The following is a 20,419-nucleotide window of genomic DNA, read 5'->3' on the forward strand; positions in this document are numbered from 1 at the left end:
ATTATTATTTTAACACATACAGCACAAAATGAGGAAGTAAAGCCAGTTTCAAAAAAACCCAAAAGTTAAGAAGAATTACTTTGTACCTCATACAATGTGCATATAGTGAGAGCTCCCCATCTAATAAACATAAAATCACAGCTGGTTATTTTTGCTCAGTGCACATATTAATGCGCACTATTCGTCCATTAATAAACCCGCTGGCAATGCTGTGGCGTCCTGCTCAGTAAAATGACTGTGGTCACTGCAGTTGTAAATCCTTACTTCTGCTGTAGCTCTCTTCGACCAGCAGGTGGAGCTCTGCACTTTGGGGTTACAAACGCACGCACACACACACCAGAAAACACGCCAGCTTGCTGATCACTCCACTCCTCCTCTCTGCATCAGTTTTGATGATGTATGCGGTGGAGTGGTGGTTCTTATCCATGTTGTCCCTGACAGTGACAGACATAAAACCAAATTTAAGTGATAAACAGACACACTGCAGAACATCAAGTCTCACCGCCTCCTCCTGCATTCGTTTGCAGTGATGAACTGACCTAATTTTGAACGGAAAGGAATAACCTTTTAAACATGCGCTGTCAAATATATTATGCATAGCTGTCCTCTTAGTCACTCTCATGCAAGAAAGTAAGAGAGTTGTTTCCCTCCATCCTGTGAAAAAAACAACAACTTGAAATGAATGTGGTATCGAATCCCCAGTACCTCAAAGGCTGGTTCATAAAGTTGAATACAAATATAGCTGAGGTTCTTCCTCTCTTTTCCTGTCTGGGAACAAACTGGGTAATTTAGTCTTGTCATAGTACTCGGGCTCCTAACGTCAACCATAATAGTTTTGTTTTGACTCCTTCTAGGTCTTAATCTTTTGCTGCAAACACCAACAAACAGTTCACAGATTTACACAGTAGACAAAAGAGAGGAGGACGGAGATGGGTGGGCTGATTGGACAGTTTTGATTGAGGGAGTGGAGAGAAAGATGAGAGGCAGAGGAAGAGGAGAGGGGACGTTCTTGAAGTGCTCCTCTGTATTGCGACAGCTGGCTGCAGATAACCACAAAACCACTGGAGCACTTGAGGTCTGGGTGCTGCATGGCTAGAGTTCCACTCCAACATGACCTTATATCCTGCCTGGGTTTAGACGCAGGGGCTCGGTCAGAGTACCACATCCTGACGATTATCCCAAGTGACAGAATCAAGAACTCTGTCTGGCTGACTAAATTGAGTTCATACGTCCCTCTTGTATGCGCGTATAGATGTGTGCGTGTCTCTGTCTGCTTTAGCTCCCCCCTCCCCCCCTACTGTTCTCGAAATATGCATGATTGCTCTGCACAGATAAATTTTCAATCTAGCTCTCTGGAAAAGAGAGATTTCATTTATTTGTGCTCAGATATTATCCCTGATGCTGCTACAGTAACTGCCAGCGAGACCACTGTGCAGAAGAGACAGTAAATTCCGAGTTGGCTGCTTGTAGGTGGTGCATGTATGTGTGTGTCCATCCAGTCCCATTCATTTTTCAGTGAGCCCACTCCCTTTTGCTTCTCCAGCACATACCCCCCACCCTCCCTCTCCCTCTCCACCACCACCACCACCACGAGTTGGACGCCTGCCTCCAGCATCTGGAGCAGATTGTGACCCTGCAGCATGCCAGGTAGCAGGACATTAACAGCCAAGGCCTTATTGTCCACTGATGAGCTGTCAGAGCACACACCCTCACCCTCGTGTGTGATATCGGCCCCGCTTCCATCTAGCATCAAGCACACACACTCGGTCCCCGCGGAGCACTCTTCCTCTTTACCTCAGATATAAATCAGAGGCTGCTGAAAAACGGGAACAAAGAGTTGGAAAAAATGTGAAGTTAATGCTCATAAAGAGGGAGCAGAGGTAGTGCCTCCGTGGTGAGGAAAAACCCTCTGTGTGAGCGGGATCTATTTGTTTCGTCATAAAAGCCTGTTAAGGAATTGGAGGTGCTGACAAAAATGTGATTTAATCACAAGGACACGGCAGTATTGTTTTGATAACAAAGGCTAGTTCCCACAGTTCTTAGCAGGAACAGTCCTGCACCACAGACCAGTAAACAATAGACTAATAGAGCAATTTTAGTAATGGACGTCTCCAATAAAGCTCCTGATACTTCCTTTCTTGTTTTGCTTTGTGCATGGAGAGTTAGCTCTGCGTTCCCCTAAGTATCTTTCTCTGTTACTGAGACAATCATAATATCAGGACAAAATGCTCTAATGTTGAATCCAACACTTTGCTGCATGTCTGCACATGAATTAGAGTTTTGTGCTGTCTTATCGAGGGCTCCTTATTTCACATCAACTTTATGGCTACACGTGGACCATATCCATGTTGAGTTCTGCTCCAGAGGAGACTTAATTTCACTCTCGCAGGAGTGTGGCTGGAAACAAAGACTCTGGTATCTTTGTATCATTGTCTTGGTTTATCTCACGGCTGCAGGCTTTTGACAATGCGTGTGGTACCTTCTGTTTCCTTTGATTCTCCACTCATTTGTTAACTAAACATGCCTCCCCATTTACTGCCACAAAGTGAAAAATGTGGTAGTCATTAAGTATTCATTACCTGTGCAATTTGTTTCTTCTTTATGCACTTTCAGCCCGGAGAATTTTCTGTACGCGTAGGTAGGTCGCATTTGCAATATTGACAGTTTTAGAAGACAGCCTCTAAGCTGTCGAGCATTTTATTATTTATTACCTCCCCACAAAAAAAGTTGCAACCAGTTATCTCCCGTATTTTCTTCAAACATTGCAATCAGATTCTTATTAGAAAATAACATCACGATCATTGGAGATCTTTGTGTCTTCATAAGGGAGATTGTACCCACAGAAGACTCAACGCCTCTTTATAAGTGGAAACTACCTTTTAGCTCCTGACCTAAGCTGAAAGCGAGGTGTGAATATGCTCTCATTAATCTCACCTCCCACAGTAAAAAGGGTCTGAGTCTGGAGGCTCCCTGAGAATAAATCTAAATAGCTCTTTCATTCCTCTGACATAAACACAAATGTCTCCAACAACAATGTGGCACACTGCGGGATGCCCTGAGACCAGACTTTGCTCTCTTATCATTGTCCCTGTAATGTTGTCCTGCAGTTTCTATGGAAACGGAGCCGGCCTTATTAAAAAAAAAAAAAAAGAAAGAAAGTTTCACCTTCTCTGAGTCTGCCCTTTACCTGACAGCCAAGATAAACGAGCAGGGTCCTGGGAGGAAGGCAACACAAACATGCATCTCTGCTCAGTGGCCCGTGCTCATTGGCTCTCTGCTGGAAGCCCTTATTTACCTTAATGCTGGGAGGTGGTGGGAATGGGGGAGGCTTGAGGAGGAGGAGCTGGCGGAAGGTGTGTGTGTGTGTGTGTGTGTGTGTGTGTGTGTGTGTGTGGGGGGGAGGGGGGGGGGGGGAAGAATGTGATTACTCACAATACCTCCCATCAACAACCTTGAACCACGCAGCAATAAAAAGAAGAAAAAGAAGCAAACAACTCTTTCTGGCCCCTATAATGCACACGGGCCAGATGATGTCATATGTCACCTTCAGCTAATGAAGGTGATGATGACATGCATGAGCGCCGCATACGTTCACCATCTGCTCGGTTCCACCACGCTGGAGCTGCTCCCCACAATGCTGCAGAGAGGAGTCGAGGCACGTCTGTACCTCAGTACGAGTGTCCCCCGATGCGTGTGAAAAACCGCCGCCTGCATCCCGATGACTTGCCGCCAGTTTAATCATACCTTCACACTGCAAGCTGCTAAAGTGACCACTCCCTGGGGCCACTTATTTTATATGGCCTGAGCAGCCAGGACGAGCCGGCTGATGTGACAGTGGTCACGGGCAAAAAGAAATCACCTGTTAGTCACCCGGCACATGTTAATGTTGATAGAGCTAATGGTGCGTTCACTTGCCTGGTTGCTTTTATTTACATATTTTGTATGACAGTTTTTTTCTGCTTCTCTTTGGTTTTATTAAACAAGAGGACAATGATCAAATGTCATATTTTAGGCTATAGATGTTAATAAAATACAGTAAAGAGTAATAAGAGTAGACATGACTCATATACAGATGTGTACACTGAAGTCTTCAGTCTCTAGAATATATAAATGTTTTCTAGTATTTATGCATTTTGATTCATCTCCACTGGGGAATTAGGTTGTTGCGGTAACAGCAGACCTAACGTTTTAATAATTCATGATGCGGCATAAATATATAAATATGAGTCAGTTTGAAGAAGTCCAGTTTTTCAAACAAACAGACCAGAACGAAGCTGGATGTAAAAATAGGGCTGCAGCTGATCATTAGTATTTTGATTACTCTCTCGATTACGCTGCGGATTGTCCTCGCAGTTAATTGATTGGTGTTTAAAATGTCATGTTTTATTAGTGAAAAGTGGCCGTCACTAGGTGTAAGAGTCCAGTGAGAAATATTCAAGCTGCTTGTTTTGTCTTACAAACCATTGTCTGAAACCAGTGGTGTTCTCAGAAGTTTTATAAAGGGTGGCCAAATGGAGCCACTGAAAATCTTTGTGCGGTGGCACGCTTAAACTAAAAATCATAACTAAATTTCAGGAATTTGTTTATGCTGTTGTAGCTGAATAGTTTAAAACTATTCACACTCACATTCACACCTATGGACAATTTAGAGTCACCAATTAACCTGTCCCCAATCTGCATGTCTTTGGACTGTGGGAGGAAGCCGGAGTATACCCGGAGAAAACCGACACTGACATGGGGAGAACATGCAAACTCCACACAGAAGGGCTCCCTCGTGGGATCGAACCAGGAACCCTCTTGCTATGAGGCAACACCGCTAACCACCACACCACCGTGCTGCCGAGGAGCAAATCAGCAGTGTGGAAATATTTTCGATTTAGGAAAAGGGTCAACAAGCAAAGCACATGCTGTATGTTAACAATGCCGTTAGGGGATAAAACATTACGTAACTTTTCCTGCCTGGATGTGCATCTCACTCCGCTAACTTCTCACTACAGCAACATTAGCTGCTCTGTTTCAACAATGTTCAGCTGAAAAAATGCCCATGCAGACTGATATTCAAATGTGCTGTTCTGTTGGGAGATGCAGCGACTTAAACCAACACTTAAAAAGAAAAAAAATAACATTACATGTAATCTGTTAAGCTCTGAGTAGAGGAAAAAGTCCACTGGCCACTATTTATGCAATGTAAACATGCTTGAGCTAATGATGGGTCACAAGCAAAAAACAGTTGTTTAGTCCATGAACCTTGACAGTTATTATTGAGCTGAATTTGGTACTTTTGTTAAATGACCTTGTTGTTACTCTGTGTTTTATGGCTGTTTGGAGAAGTTTGCCTCCAGGACTTGAAGCCAGATATTCCTGAAGTTTTAGGAAAAGATGATGGTTTGGGTACAAATGAAAATACTTCTTCAGCAGAACGCCCTGAAGGTTAACTGATCCCATGTGCTGTTTATGTGTGTTAGTGGAGTCAGTTTCAAGTGAACTTTACTGCGCTTGAGCAGTTATGGTTACTTACATTATTTATATGTTGTTTTTATTTTCTATGACCAAAAGCAAAAAAAAGTGTTGGCAGCTTCTTCTGTAATTGTGTTAAATGGGCAGATTCATTTTTGAGCACAGGCCCTTAAATCGCATCGTATTGAAATCATGTCATGGCAGACTTTGTAATATCGGCACATATCGTATCATTGTCCAAAGAATTGATATGACATGATATCATATGATGAAACCAGTGATTTACACCACTAATCTGTACATGTGTTAGGCCAAAAAAAAAAGCTGAATATACAGGTTTAGTTTTGAGGAGTTTGATTGTAAATAACAGCAATTCTATCAGGGGGCCCTGGCCCCATCTGGCCCCCTGATACCCAAGATATTTTTAGTTAATAATGATATGAAACCCAGAACAGCAGCAACGTTTTACATTTTAGAAGCTGGAACCAGAAAATATTTGGTATTTGTACCTAAAAAATATGGTTAATAAATAGATAAATGATGAATTAATTACAGTCAGGTCCATAATTATTTGGACAATGATACAGTTGTTGTCATTTTGGCTCTGTACACCACCACAATGGGTTTTAAATGAAACAATGAATACCTGCTTAAAGTGCAGACTCTCAGCTTTCATTTAAGGCTTTTTTCAAAAATGTAGTATGAACCGTGTAGGAATTACAACCATTTCTTCACACAGTCCCCCAACTTTAAGGGCTCATAAGTATTTGGACAAACTAACATAATCATCAATTAAACAGTCAGTTTTAATACTTGGTTGCAAATCCTTTACAGTCAATGACTGCCTGAAGTGTTGGACACATAGGCATCATCAGATGCTGGGTTTCTTCCCTGGTGATGCTCTGCCAGCCCTTTACTGTAGCCGTCTGCACTTCCTGCTTGTGTTTTGGGTGTTTTGCCCTCAGTTTTGGCTTCAGCAAGAGAAACGCATGCTCAATTGGATTCAGGTCAGATGATATGACTTGGCCATTACAGAACATTCCACTTCTTTGCCTTAAAAATGTCTTTGGTTGCTTTTGCAGTATGCTTCAGGTCAATGTCCATCTGCACTGTGAAGCATCGTCCAATGAGTTTTGAAGCATTTGGTTGAATCTGAGCAGATAATAGTGCCCCAAACACTTCAGCTTTCATCCTGCTGCTCTTGTCAGCAGTCACATCATCAATAAATACAAGAGAACCAGTTCCACTGGCAGCCATACATGGCCATGACATAACAGTACCTCCACCATGCTTCACTGATGAGGTGGTGTGCTTTGGATCATGAGCAGTTCCTTCCCTTCTTCCTTCTCTTGTCTTCCCATCATTCTGGTAGTTGATCTTTGTTTTATCTGGCCATAGTATGCTGTTCCACAACTGTACAGGCTTTTTAGATGGTTTTTGACAAACTCTAATCTGGCCTTCCATTTTTAAGGCTAACCAATGGTTTGCATCTTGTGATAAACCCTCTGTATTTATTCTAGTGAAGTCTTGTCTTGCTTACAAGAGCAGCAGGATGAAAGCTGAAGTGTTTGGGGCACCATTATCTGCTCAGATTCAACCAAATGCTTCAAAACTCATTGGACGATGCTTCACAGTGCAGATGGACATTGACCTGAAGCATACTGCAAAAGCAACCAAAGACATTTTTAAGGCAAAGAAGTGGAATGTTCTGTAATGGCCAAGTCATATCATCTGACCTGAATCCAATTGAGCATGCGTTTCTCTTGCTGAAGCCAAAACTGAGGGCAAAACACCCAAAACACAAGCAGGAAGTGCAGACGGCTGCAGTAAAGGGCTGGCAGAGCATCACCAGGGAAGAAACCCAGCATCTGATGATGTTTATGTGTCCAACACTTCAGGCAGTCATTGACTGTAAAGGATTTGCAACCAAGTATTAAAACTGACTGTTTAATTAATGATTATGTTAGTTTGTCCAAATACTTATGAGCCCTTAAAGTCGGGGGACTGTGTGAAGAAATGGTTGTAATTCCTACACGGTTCATACTACATTTTTGAAAAAAGCCTTAAATGAAAGCTGAGAGTCTGCACTTTAAGCAGGTATTCATTGTTTCATTTAAAACCCATTGTGGTGGTGTACAGAGCCAAAATGACGACAACTGTATCATTGTCCAAATAATTATGGACCTGACTGTACATGTCAGAATTGTCTGTCGGTTGACTATTTGATCCCTCAGTTGTTTAGGCTGTAATGTGAAATGTAAATTCAAAATTGTACAAAGCGTATCATAGATTTTAGTAATTATCACAAACCAAGAAAACATTCAGCTTCAACCAACTGATGCAAAGTTTGCCATTCATAATTGTAATGATTGATTAAGAATTGATATTATATATTGGCTTTAAAAATGTTTCTTTTAATCACAGTTGGTTTTCAGGATGTGCAACGGTTTATTTTAATTTGTCATGGATGCCTTTTAGTCACACAATGCTGGAGCTGAAACAATTAGCTAACGAACTGACAATTAGAGTGACTAATTACTTTCTTTTTAAATCAAAAATGGCAACAAAATACTGCTTTAACTTCTAAAATGGGAATATCTTTTTTTTTCTCAGCCTTTTTCAACGGTATATTTGGATTTTTTTCATTATTTGCTGACATTTTTACAGAGCAACAACTATTAATAGATCAATCAGGAAAATAATTGGTAGATTAGTTGATAATAAAAATAACTGTTAGTTGCAGTTCTACATAATTTGACTGACAACACATTTGCTGGTTTTAAAATACACTTAACATGATAAACAAAGGGGAAATTAGTGAGCACCACATGTTCAGGCTGTTTAATTTGAAGAGCGACTAATTACAGATTGATTGATTGGTTTCGTTTCCCTTTTTACCTCTTATCTGTCAAACCGAGTGTACACAATAAACAGTTAATTTTTGCCATATTTTCTCGTCTAACAGTCCATAAAACAGAAATGACAGAGTATTTGTTTTATAAACTCCTGCAGGTGATGTTTGTTCTTTGCTCGTCTTATTTACTGCTCGCGTCGATAGAATTGTCTTTCAGATTGATTTCATTGGGAGGAGAAAGCCACTTTGTTGTCGCTGCAGGTTATGAAATTTTTGATTGACAGGCGCTTGACTCCAGCTGTTGAGCAGAGTGTAAAAAGGCGAGTGTTGGTGACTGAAGATGATCTTTAGATAACATCAGATGACCTTTGAGAGCAGCTGAAACTATCAGTCTCCACAGGGACACTCTCCTCCTCATGTCATGTCCTGACACTTTTTTTCCCCCCTTACCTCTCTCTTCCTCTTTTCTGTCTCCTTCTCTCTTTGCCTCTCTGTGTCTGGTGAGTGGAGTTTCTGCGAGTTGGCAGCCTGTATCTGATCCTGAAGTAATTTACTGGTAGCGATAAGGAAGTGGTGTGCACAGTCTTTCGCTATAGTCCTTTCTGACAGGGCAATCTGAAGCCCATAGTGACTAAATTGGAGGAAAATTTTGACTCCAGATAGAAGGGGAGCACGCGAGGTTATTATTATACGGATTCAACAAACTGAGATTGAGTGGGGGGGAAATCACCGGTGACTGCTGGTTTAATTTTTACTGACGTGCTTATTCCATCGACTTCAGGAGTGGAAATAACAGCAGTGATAGCAGCAGCAGAGAGTGAAGGTTAGAGTGGTCTGTTAATGAGTTGGCTGAGACCTTCCCTGAGCAAGGAATGAGTGCTTATTTGCACAATTTTGGTCGTCTACTTAATCCTGACTCATAATTTGTTGTTGACTATAAAGCACATAATGTGTGTGAGAAAGACGAAGAGACTTTGACTGGTTTGTCTTGCCCATACAAGCACACTCCAGCTGATGTGTGGTTATTACATGCAGTACTTGTGTGTGTGTGCATTGTGTCGAGTCCAGTTTTGCCCAGCAGAGCTCTTTTTTTTTCTCCTCCGTCTCAGCCAGGCAGGCAGAGCAGAGCGGGGTCATTGCCTCAGGGGTGTCTTGGAGAAATGCTTCTCTGCTGTGGGCAAGAAGAAATATGAAAGAGACCCTAAATCAAGACACAGAGCCCCATGAATCATGTCAGCGGCTGAGCTGAAGAAGAGGGATGAGACCATCTGTAGCAGCATATGAATGGCTAACTGACTCACAGCGCTGTTGACACAAGCTGGAGAAGTGTGAAGAGGTTGTGAAGATTAGCGCCCCTGCTCGCCGCATAGCCTGGAAACCTGCTTCAGTCAAAGAAACGAGCAAACCCAAATACGCTGCATGCTCCATTCGTCACTCTGACGCTTCACAGAATTGCATGGGGGCAACTTTTTTTGTGTTGTTGTTCTAAAATAAGATAAATTCTCATTACAGCACATCTATAGCACCAAAAGCCAGGGTTGTTTGCTAGCTTCCTCCTAAAGTTCCCCTGTTTCGAGCTACATTAACAACCTCTTAGAATATGACTGTGCTTTTGCGGCAGTGTGTCTTCACTCTTGTCTGCATTGTCCTTTCTGACTTGTGTCTCCTTTATTATTTGCCCTTGTGCACGTGTAGCCAAACTAGTTTCTCTTCTGGGGATAAATTAAATTACCAAAATAATCTTAAATTCCCTTATACCAGTTGAGGGTCTAAAGATTGTAGGGCTTTTCCCCCAACTGAGAATGATGCCAGTCAAATCAGATTTGGCTTTTTAATTCAAATATTCCACATAGAGTTTGAACAGGGTTCAGCAGGTCGTTCAGGGTGACACTGACATCCATGTAATATGATAAACAAGCTGATGGATCAGAAATGTGCCACAGCATTTTTTGCCGACACTAGATAACAAACAAAAGACAGAGACTGTTTCGTATTAAGTTGCTTTGAGCTGGAAATTCATCACTTCTAAGCAGAAGGGAGAAGCTCACGTTATTTGGAAGTCTTACGGGGCAAAGCCTCTGCTCCTCTGGGCGGCTGCCTCCGTGCAGGCCCCCAGGAAAGCAGCTCAGCCTTGCTTTAAGTTTTTCCCAGTGGCCACTTGTGGTATTAAAACAATCCCCTGCGGCCCAAGAAGCATTTTCCCTGTAGACCACTATTTAAAAAGAGACATCTGTAAAACTGTTGACAGGACACCTCGAACTACAAACAAGGTCAGTCATGACTCTTGTAATTATAAATTTTGAGGCTTTTTTTGGCATATGCACCAGGCGCTATCTTGGGGTCTGGTATCCATGCCTCAGTGTGACGTTTTTCGAAACAACTTTTTATGTTGGGGCTGCAGCACACTTGGATCACTACGGATGAGCAGTATGGAGATACTTTGTGGATTCAATTTTGTGTTCTTGGATGCTAGTCTGGGGCGCCATCTGCCATTAGGTGTGCTGGCTGCTCCCCCGGCCGATCTCCGCAAGGGATGTGAGGACTCTAAAACTTCACCAGGGCCTCCGTCGGCATATGGGTGAGTAGATAATGGCTGAATTTTCATTTTTGGGTGCACTATCCCTTTAAGGCCTTTGCACACTGATTGTGGCATGTCTAAAAATAAATATGACCTCACGTTGTCAATGATGTTTGCACATTGAGTCCAAAACTTTAGTCTGTCATTAAAATTTTTGGAACAGGGTTGATTATCTTTGTTTTTTCTCATCTGTCAGAAGTCTTTAGAGACGTTTGACCAAGAATTGTTGAAGAAAATGACACAGCCACGACAAGACGGAGGAACAGGGTGCACAGAATGATTTCGTAACTCAGATTGCTCAGTGTCAACAGGTCAGATAGTAATATTCAGGTGGATGATGATGAAGAGGAGGAGGATGTTGACGTAGCTCTGATGCCAAATGAAAGACAGGGAGGGAGTGGTGACAGCCAGATAGGTAACTCCGGTGGAGTGAGGCAAAGGAGGAAATGTGTCTTTGCGTAAAGTTTTTTTTACGGATGACGGATTAAAAAAACGCATCTGAAGAAAACAGTGTCGGCGGGTTTGAGGGATCCTCCCCTGGGACTTTTTTAATAAACAAACTGATGCTTTTTATGATTAGATTAGATTAGAAAGCTTTATTAATCCCAACAGGGAAACTGGTTTGTCACCAGGTCAAACCATACAGCCAACAAACAGCACAAACATGACACACAACAGATAATACAGGAGACCATCAAAGCGTGATTAAGAGCCACTGAGACATGATAAAAGCCAATCAAGACATGCATCCTGGCACCTTACTTACAGCAAATGTACAAAACATTTCCAGTGTGAATCAGTTTATTTTCTTTGTTTATTAGAAAACCAGCAACCCCCCAGCACCCTGTCACGGGCCATAAGTTGAGAATGTGAAGTTTACATCCATGTTGCTTGGCAGCTCAAGGCTTGGTTAGAGATCCTGATGCACTACCTCCACTCACATGCCCGCACGTTGTCTATCTCGGTTTTGAATACACTGTGCAAAGTGCATACACTTTGGTAACTTTGGTTTCAGAATGCCGTCTTATTGTCGATGTATCATTAAAAAACACTAAACGAAGGTTAGGTCCTCCATACAGTCAACCATCCAATGCTCACACTAATAAATAATAAACAATAAATAAGTGTACAAGGTTAAAAAGTACAGTGCATCTGTGAATATAAATCTAAAACATGGCGCCCCATCCCACACAGCCAACGTAACTTCAGGTACCTCCATATATGGATCTATGTTGTTTACTGTGAGTTTGTCCAAATACCAATTCACAATGTGACTCCTCTGCTGACACATATTGATTATTAATGCCTGGACTGGAAGTCATTGCAGGAAGTTAAACAAACTGCTAATTAGACGAGGCAGGTAAACACCATGAAACAGATTGATTAATTACAACACTTAATCATGAAATCACTTTGGAATCTGTGCTTTGTTGACATCTGGCAGCATTGAAGTGTCAGACGGGCGTCTCTATCTTAATCTGAAACATGTAATATTGTGAAAAATACTGTTATAATTAAATGTACGCATAGGGTCAGGCTTGTAGAATTAATTGTCACTGAATCGAATGATTTTGCCCTCCAAAATGAAATAACAGTCAAGGCATTGTTTTGACATTTAAATTACACTGACACCACACTGTCGTAAAAGAACCTTGTGGCAGCAGTAAATTAGTCTCTTTGAGGAAGGACTGAATCTTAATCGCCGTGCCCAGAGGCGGGGGCATGTTGTTAAAGCACAGTAACAGGACAGATGATAATCACAAAACTTCACGGCCGACCCTAGGGCTTGTTATTTTAAAATATTCACCAAATAAATTAACCCATCAAACCACTGGCACACAATCCGCGCCGAGGGCATGAGGTGGTATTTATGAATGTGTAGGTGGTGTAGCTGGTAAACAGCAGCTATTGTTAAGTGCGTCGTGTAATGTAAGTGAAAAGTTGTGGTGGAGGTGGAGGATAATGAACAGTCTTCCTCAGATAAATTATGATGATCTTCTGTGCCAAGTAGGCCTGTTTGTACAAGGCTGACAGTGGGAAGATGAATCGCTTTGCAAAGTCTATAGTCAAAAAGGAAGCATATGATAGTTTGTGCTAATAAGGATCATCCCAATTTGTGCTCTTTACATGAATAAACATGTAACTTTAATCTTACTTTGTAAAATGTTGTGAGCACATCAAAAAAAAGAGCACAGGCTGTTTGTTGAATGTTTTGTTGAATAATTCTAATACTGAATTAACTACAAAAGCTCATGCATCACATTCTTATTTTTTCTGCGACTGCACTTGTTTGTTTACTGTTCATGCACATCACTTCTCATCCTCCTCAGATGAATAAATGTGTTGTTTAAAGCTTCGTTTTTTTAATAGGATGCACCACAGCTGTGAACCCAGCATCCTAAAGCTGGTGTTTGTTGAATCTTTCCTTAATTACAAAAGCAAGTTAAACAGCGAGCCATACCTGAGGGGAAAACATATCGACTGATTTAGCATCAAACAGAGAGAGATTGAGAGATAGGCTTAATTGTGATGGACCTTGGGGAGGGGGGGGTGCAGCAGTCGCCTCAAGAGCTGCACCCGCGGTAAAGGGTGCAGTTTTGCAGTTGTATTGTTCCCTTGTGATTGGCCAGACAGACACGAGTGTGGGGAGATACTGTGCGGAAACATAAACACAGATAAGCCCATCAGAGGATGAAGGGAGAGATGCTACAGTGTGTGATCAGTCGACTATAAAATTGACTTAGACCGAGCAGTTTCACTGTCTCTCAAGAAAGATTGGTGATATAACATCGGAGGAAAATGTTAAACAATCCTACTATATTTTATCTCTTTCGCTCTCAGCTCCACGATTCACTTTGTTTTTTAGTGCGGCCAGATAAACACTGTCAGTTTCCAGTTCATTTATTTACAGGTTCAGCTAACTAAAACTAATCTAATGCAACAGCTCCTGCAATAAATCTTATCTTCATGAAGGCTGTAATCAGGGCTGTTGTGGTAAATAAAAGGGTTGACCCACCTTTAACCTCGGCTACTGTACCATGGCTACGAGGGCCATGATGGATGGATGGACCAGATCAGTCTGTATGTGAAAAAACAGAAAGACAAAACTGGTGGAATTAATATACAGCATTCAGCACTGATATAGAAGAATGATGTCACGCTCCCTCTGTGGGTGGAAATCTGAGCTTCTCCATTCTTTTTTTGTGGTAGATGGTTCGGCTGCTCATGCATGGTAGTGCATGTAGGTCCCATTGTGTGTATCCCACTGGCTAGCTTATCACTGTAGCTCTGCACTATGCTCATGCGGTGGTTAGTCTACTGCTAATAACGCATTGTTGTGGAATCATAGCACCCACTCTGTGGTTACCCCATATGTTAACTATGTTAGCACTGTAAGCTGAAACCATTTCCCTCAGTGGAAATGAAGCTTTTATTTTCTTTTAATTCAGAGATAACAATCAATAAATTGTGAAGACAATAAAGCCTCCACAAAATAGCATTTTAAGTCTTGTGTGTGATTTATTCTGGCTTCATATGAGTAGAGTTAGTCGCTAGTTGCTAGGCTAATTTATACAATGTAAAATGCCATAGGCTTGTGCTAATAACGTTAGCATGCTGTATTTGTTCCGAAAACATGTTTAGAAGAAGCCAGCTGTTTTGTCTGTGAACCGAACCAAACGTAACGTTACCTTTGTTAAATGTTGCTGTTGTCCCTGGCTTCATATGAGTAGAGGAAAAGTCTGCTAGCCGCTAGGTTAATTTATACAATGTAAAATGCCATAGACTTGTGCTGAAAATATTAGCATGTTGTATTTGTGGGGAAAATCTGTCCAGATAAAGACAAGTGCTTTGTGAATGCTGCGAGTCACAGTGAATTTGTGTACTTGTGTTTGAAATTGTTTATGTAAAGCCACATTTTATGTGTTTTAGGTGTGTTTGAATCAACTAAACTTTACAGCACTTCACAGAAACCCCACCGCAGACTAATGTTTGGAGGTGTAACTGCAGAGTGACACAGAAACACCACCGCACAAGTATAAATGCTCACAACGGCATAGGCCACGTGCATAGGCTACGGCGTAGGCTCTGCATAGAGCTGAAGCACAAGTAAAATCCACCTTTAGCATTATTAGCTGCTGGCTGCCGGTTCAGCAGCCTCCATGTTGAGAAGTGTGTGCAGACAATCCCAGCCAAGACACTTAATCATACGCTCCGAAAGTCATTAAGCTTTTTAAAGGTCCCTGACACACCGAGCTGACGGTCAGCTTTTGGTCAATGTCAGGCCATCATTAAGTATCTGTAACTCTGGTTTTTGTGGTGTGTCAAGCATCGTTGTCACAAATCAGCCCTTGTTACCTGTTTTATGGCTAATTCAGCCTGTTGAATCTGCGTTGGGGCCTGTCAGTGAGAGAAATCACTGTGACTGGCAGTACAGCTTAGCAAACAACAGAAGTCAAGAGGGTGTGAGATCAAAATAAACTTCTTATAATAGGTAAGATTATTTTTTAGCGATTGAGCTCTTCAGCAGAAAGTGAGGCGACGCAACAGTTGGCCTCCGTCACCACCACTAGTTCTTTGATGTTGGTTTCTTGTGTCTGGACGTTAAAGCCGCATCACACAATGAACAGTCTGACTTATGATAAGCATTTTGTGAGGTTGTTAATTGATTGCAAACAGAAACTGTCAGTTGAAGCCGACTGCATTGTTTACAAAAGCTACAGATGTAAACAACCTGTTAACGCCACGAGAAAGCAATAGTTGTGTTAGTCCCTGTATTAAAAGATCTGTCTGCCATTTTATTTTAGTGCTTTCAATTCTTAGTGGGGCTGCCCTTTTGTTTACATTTGGCTTACAGATTGTGCCTTAAACAATATTTACCAGAACAGTAACTGCATCTAGATGCAGCTTGTACAGATTTTCTGCCTCCTGCTTTGAATTTATTCATGTGTCTGCATCACCAGACCTCCTGGGCTGCTTCTGAGTGTGTTTCTCTCTTTTTTTCCTCCTTAAATCTTTAAATCGTGGGATGTTTGTTTTATGTGCAGCGTAGCACGAGTGAGTGGTGGTTTTGTAGGTGTATGGGTGTGTCAGGGTTAAGACAAAGGTGCAGTGTCCAAAAGCAGAACATAAATATTAGAAACTCTTTCTCTAATGTGTCATATATATAGTATTCATACAGCAGATGCATAATACCTGCATTTTCCACTGAGTCTACTTCTCTGAACTTGTTTGTCCTCCATTGCTGTCACTCTTTTAAATCTGGTGACACACAGACTGCTTTGTTTGAAGAAGCCCTGAATAAAACTCAAATCACTCTGACTGGTGTTTTGCAGCTGTCACTCACCTTGAAGCTTTCAAGGGCCCACAGAAGGTTTATGAGCTTCTTCACCATTAACGGCAGCTTTTTTTTCTTTTCCTTCAGCCCATTCAGCCACTGTTTCGCTGAGTGAAAAAGAAGAATGGGCCTGAGAGCAAATATAAATAACAGTTTCACAGGGGTGATTAGGCTGTTGGTATTTTGGTCCCCTTTGCCGATGTGTTGTTTACTGCCGTGGATCCACAGTGTTCTCTCAGAGGTGTAGTGACAGTGCGGAGGATCTCAGTGTCTGTGGCTGGAGAAACAGCAGCTGTGGCTACTTGTTTCTGCCAGCTGTGGTAAAATAATCAGACGAGTGAGGACAAAAGCCAAGACACACAGTACAATCTGGAGCTCTAGACTGGGCCTCAGTGGTGTCTGTGTGGGGCCTTGAGTTAGTGTTTGACATACAGCGTGCTGAGCAATGTTTATCTAATACATCACTTATTATGATTACTCAATATGAAGGAAAGCCATTACATCGTTTGCACGACGTAATGCCTACAGAATAATGATACCATCAGCGTTTAGATTGGTTCTCTATCAGCCTCACTTTCCAACACATTGTCACTGCCAACCTGTCAAATACCAACGCATGGTCAGTGGCCCTAATCATCAGAATATGAGACACTTAGTATCCCTCTAGCATCAGTTTTGGACGCCTGGGGACAGTGTGTTGATTTCCGCTCCTCACGTGCATTGGGTCTAGTTTTCTTTCTTTTCATCCTCTCTTCTAGCCATTGTTGTATTAGTCCTGAAATGTTGTTCCTGGGACAGATGTAAAGCTTTGGGTAGCCCTGCACTAGAAAACGGAGTAAAATAAAATAAAGTAAAGTAAAATAAAATGTAATGAAATGAAATAAGATAAAATAAAATAAAATGAAATAAGATAAAATAAAATAAGATAAAATAAAATGAGATAAAATGAGATGAAATAAAATAAAATGAAATAAGAAAAAAATAAAATAAAATGACATAAAATGAAATAAAATACAAAAATGAAATAAAATAAAATAATGAAATAAATTTAAATTAAAAAGAAATGGTATGGCACCTTTCACAGAAATTAAATTCACAAAGTGCTTCACAAAAGAAAACAATAAAAATATGCAACAACAATTAAAGCAGTTTAGCTGTTAGAAAAAAATGTTAAAAATAATAACAGCCATGTTGTGGTTTTCTTGCCAATGTGCACATGCTCAGCCAGCATGATATTAAAAGGTTACAGATCTATTAGTGCTCACCTCCATGTGTTTTAATTTCCGCCTGCTTGTACTTCTGAAGTAAAATAAGAGTTGCAGCACTGCTGAGCATAGCACTGACAAATTACATGTTAATATCCTGCTGAAATATCCCGATACAAGAGTGCTGCAGCATGCTTCTTCAAGCCTTATTACAATCTGTTTGTGCTCCTTCGGCTTCACTGCTGGGCCGAACAGACACCTTGTTATGGAACGGTGCCATTGTGAGAGGAAGTCCAATCATTGCTGAAGTGTTTACTTTAAACCTGACATCCTGCTTCCACTGTTTGATAGCCTAGGAATAAGGGTGTTGCTCCAGGCTTGTTGATTTGTTTATGCGTGTTTACAGAACTCCTCATAAATCCATAATCATCCTATCAATGTTCTTCCTCTGCATCTCCATGAAGCAGGTGTTCAAATTTGGACAAGCTCGGTCAGTTGATGAAGATGGCAAAGACGACTAAGCCTCTTAAGTTTGGTGCCAGAGAGGAAAAATGTTTTTCATCAGAATGATGATTTTGATAATCTGCACTGGATAGAGACCAAGAAGTCAGTACAGGAGATTCTGCAGGATATTTGTTTGTGTTCTGCATTAAAAATAAAACTTTCAGACAGATGGAAAAGATGCAGCATGCGTTGTATCGTGAAGACAATACAGCAGGGCGTTAGTTTGAATGTGCGCGTGTTGATCACTGATATCATAAAAGCTCTGATGAGTCTTTTATTGTCTGCCCTGCTCTTACCACATCTGTTTAATCCTGAACATTATTGTCCTTGTGGGGCATTAACACCTTTAAAAATCCCCTCTTTCAGTGACCATCTGCTTTTATGAGGCCATTGTACCTCCTAGATAGCTAACTTTTCCATTTGTCCTTATTACCTGCCATAAAACTCAAATATTTAAGAGGTGTTATAAAAGTTCCTTTGCCATTTGAGGACTTCTGATATCTATTTGGCATTAACAGCGCGCACAATGCCGTAGCTCATATGCACACAGAGCCACTTAGCTGTGGAGGGAAATTATCGGTGCCATATAACACGCCCTTTACAACCCTAATAATGGATTCCTGTGAATGTGAGGTAGGTGTCATTTTGGGCATCAGTGTTATGAGGTGCGGCGCCATACGCTAGCACCTGTTTATGTAAATGTGTTTAAAATGCTGTTTAGATACAGTCTGCTCGGGATGCGTTCAGTTTAGTTGTGGCTATTGAGGTGCAGCGGGAGGTTACAGTGACAGTGTTGGAAACAAGAAGGCACAAAAAAGCTGTTCATTCAAATACTGATGGACATTAGCTTTGTTTTTCTGTTTGAAATGTCATTGACTTTGAAACTACCACCTGTTAACACCACGGTGAACTGGTGGCGTAGTGTTTTTAATGAGGGAATTGGTGGAAAACATAACCTCTGATATTGACTCTTCCCCTGTAGTTTGAGCACTGTCTGTTCTCAGCAGCTCACACTGTGCTTGTCTTGTGCAGGGATCTTGGGGCTCGTTGCCATTTAAAGAGCAAGTGTCGTAATTTCCCCAAGCAGTGCGTGTTGTAAAAAAAAAAACAAAACATGAATGAATAAACAAAGCGCCGCTCCTAAGCTGTTGTATCGTTGTTTCAGAGACCAAATGAGCAGAAGCATTACAAGTGTGTTCAAGTGAATAACTCAAAGAATAAAGAGTTTCATATTTGATTATGTGAACACACCGACATCGGTCCAACTTTATCTCCTGCAAAATATGTTTCTATTACGACTAACTGGCTTTTCCCAATACATTTGGAGGAAGCATAACGTTGCTGGTATTACACTCCCAGGCAGCATTCTTCCAAATCCAGGAAGTTTCAAGATCAATAACCAGTTACTCTTTATTTGTTGCCACGGGGAATTTTGTTTTGGACTTGTGTTTGGCGTTGCACTCCCACAATAAATTAACAAATAAACAGCACAGAATAAAAACAGTATCAGAACATGCACATCATAAAACCACTAATCATAAAAAGAAAGATGTTAGTTGACAGAGTCTGACATTCCTGCACTGCAGAGAACCCCCTTTTTTTGTTGGTGCTTCAAGTCACCTTTTTAATATTTAACTAAGACTATGATATTTCGCTGACCTTTTCCAGTGCTTTGAGTTAATAATACATAACCAAAAAAAAATGTTGATCATGTTGTAGTTACATTTTAGGAAACTAAATTAAGTGCAGTACGTTGTTCGGTAAACAATTTACAGATGCGTTCAATATTAACATTTAATGCTTTGCAATGTTTCCTCGTCATGTTGTTTTAAAAAAAATAAGTTAGGCTTGTGGCGTGTTATGTGTTCTGATAGGTGACACAGGATTGGATTTTCACGCCTGTCCCATCCCACTCTTACAAAAACATCCCTATCTGTCAGGAGAATGACTCCCATCCCATCCAGTGTCTATGTTGTGTTTTTAAATAATAAAGAAAATGGCCTTTATTCATATTAGAACTGCGTATTTATATGTAAAAGCTGAAAAAGCTTTATTTTGCTTTTTTAAATTATGTTTTTGTAGTATATTTATCATATTTTATTGTAATTTTTCTGTTTTATATTTATGTGATTGACTGTTGCAGTACTTTGCCTTAAATTTAATTCCTCTCCTTATGTTTATTGTGTGTTTATTGTATGCACCAAACACCAAGGCAGACTTGGGAATTAACCTTTTTGTGATTCTGAATCTAATTCCTACAAACTAGGGCATTAACGACTTTGATTTTTTTCAGGTCGACTTATCTGTCAATAAAGTCGAAGTCGAGTAGACAAGTCATTTGATGACGTCATCACATTGACACGGCGGAGGAAAGTGAAGTATCTCCACACATGTGGTGTGTGTCTGTCAAGGCCCGAACATACTCGGGCCGAACGTACGTGGAATGGACTCTGCAGAGGTCCACGCGGACTCAAAGCGGACGTCCA

At 41.1% G+C, this 20,419-nt stretch overlaps 1 protein-coding gene and 1 long non-coding RNA gene across 2 annotated transcripts in view; one reads left to right on the plus strand and one right to left on the minus strand.

Annotated features, from left to right (window-relative positions):
* The window catches only part of gpc5a (glypican 5a), a 224,608-nt gene that overhangs the window by 58,843 nt on the left and 145,346 nt on the right, over positions 1–20,419 (plus strand). The gene's annotated exons all lie outside the window — the stretch shown is intronic.
* Positions 121–18,446, minus strand: LOC144466956 (uncharacterized). Its single transcript, XR_013493340.1, has 3 exons — positions 16,234–18,446; positions 13,906–13,968; positions 121–434 (listed from the first exon to the last, which is right to left on the minus strand). It is a non-coding gene; the product is annotated as an uncharacterized LOC144466956 (long non-coding RNA).

Source organism: Epinephelus lanceolatus, chromosome 2 (genome assembly GCF_041903045.1).
Source record: "Epinephelus lanceolatus isolate andai-2023 chromosome 2, ASM4190304v1, whole genome shotgun sequence".
Classification (NCBI taxonomy): Eukaryota; Metazoa; Chordata; class Actinopteri; order Perciformes; family Serranidae; genus Epinephelus; species Epinephelus lanceolatus.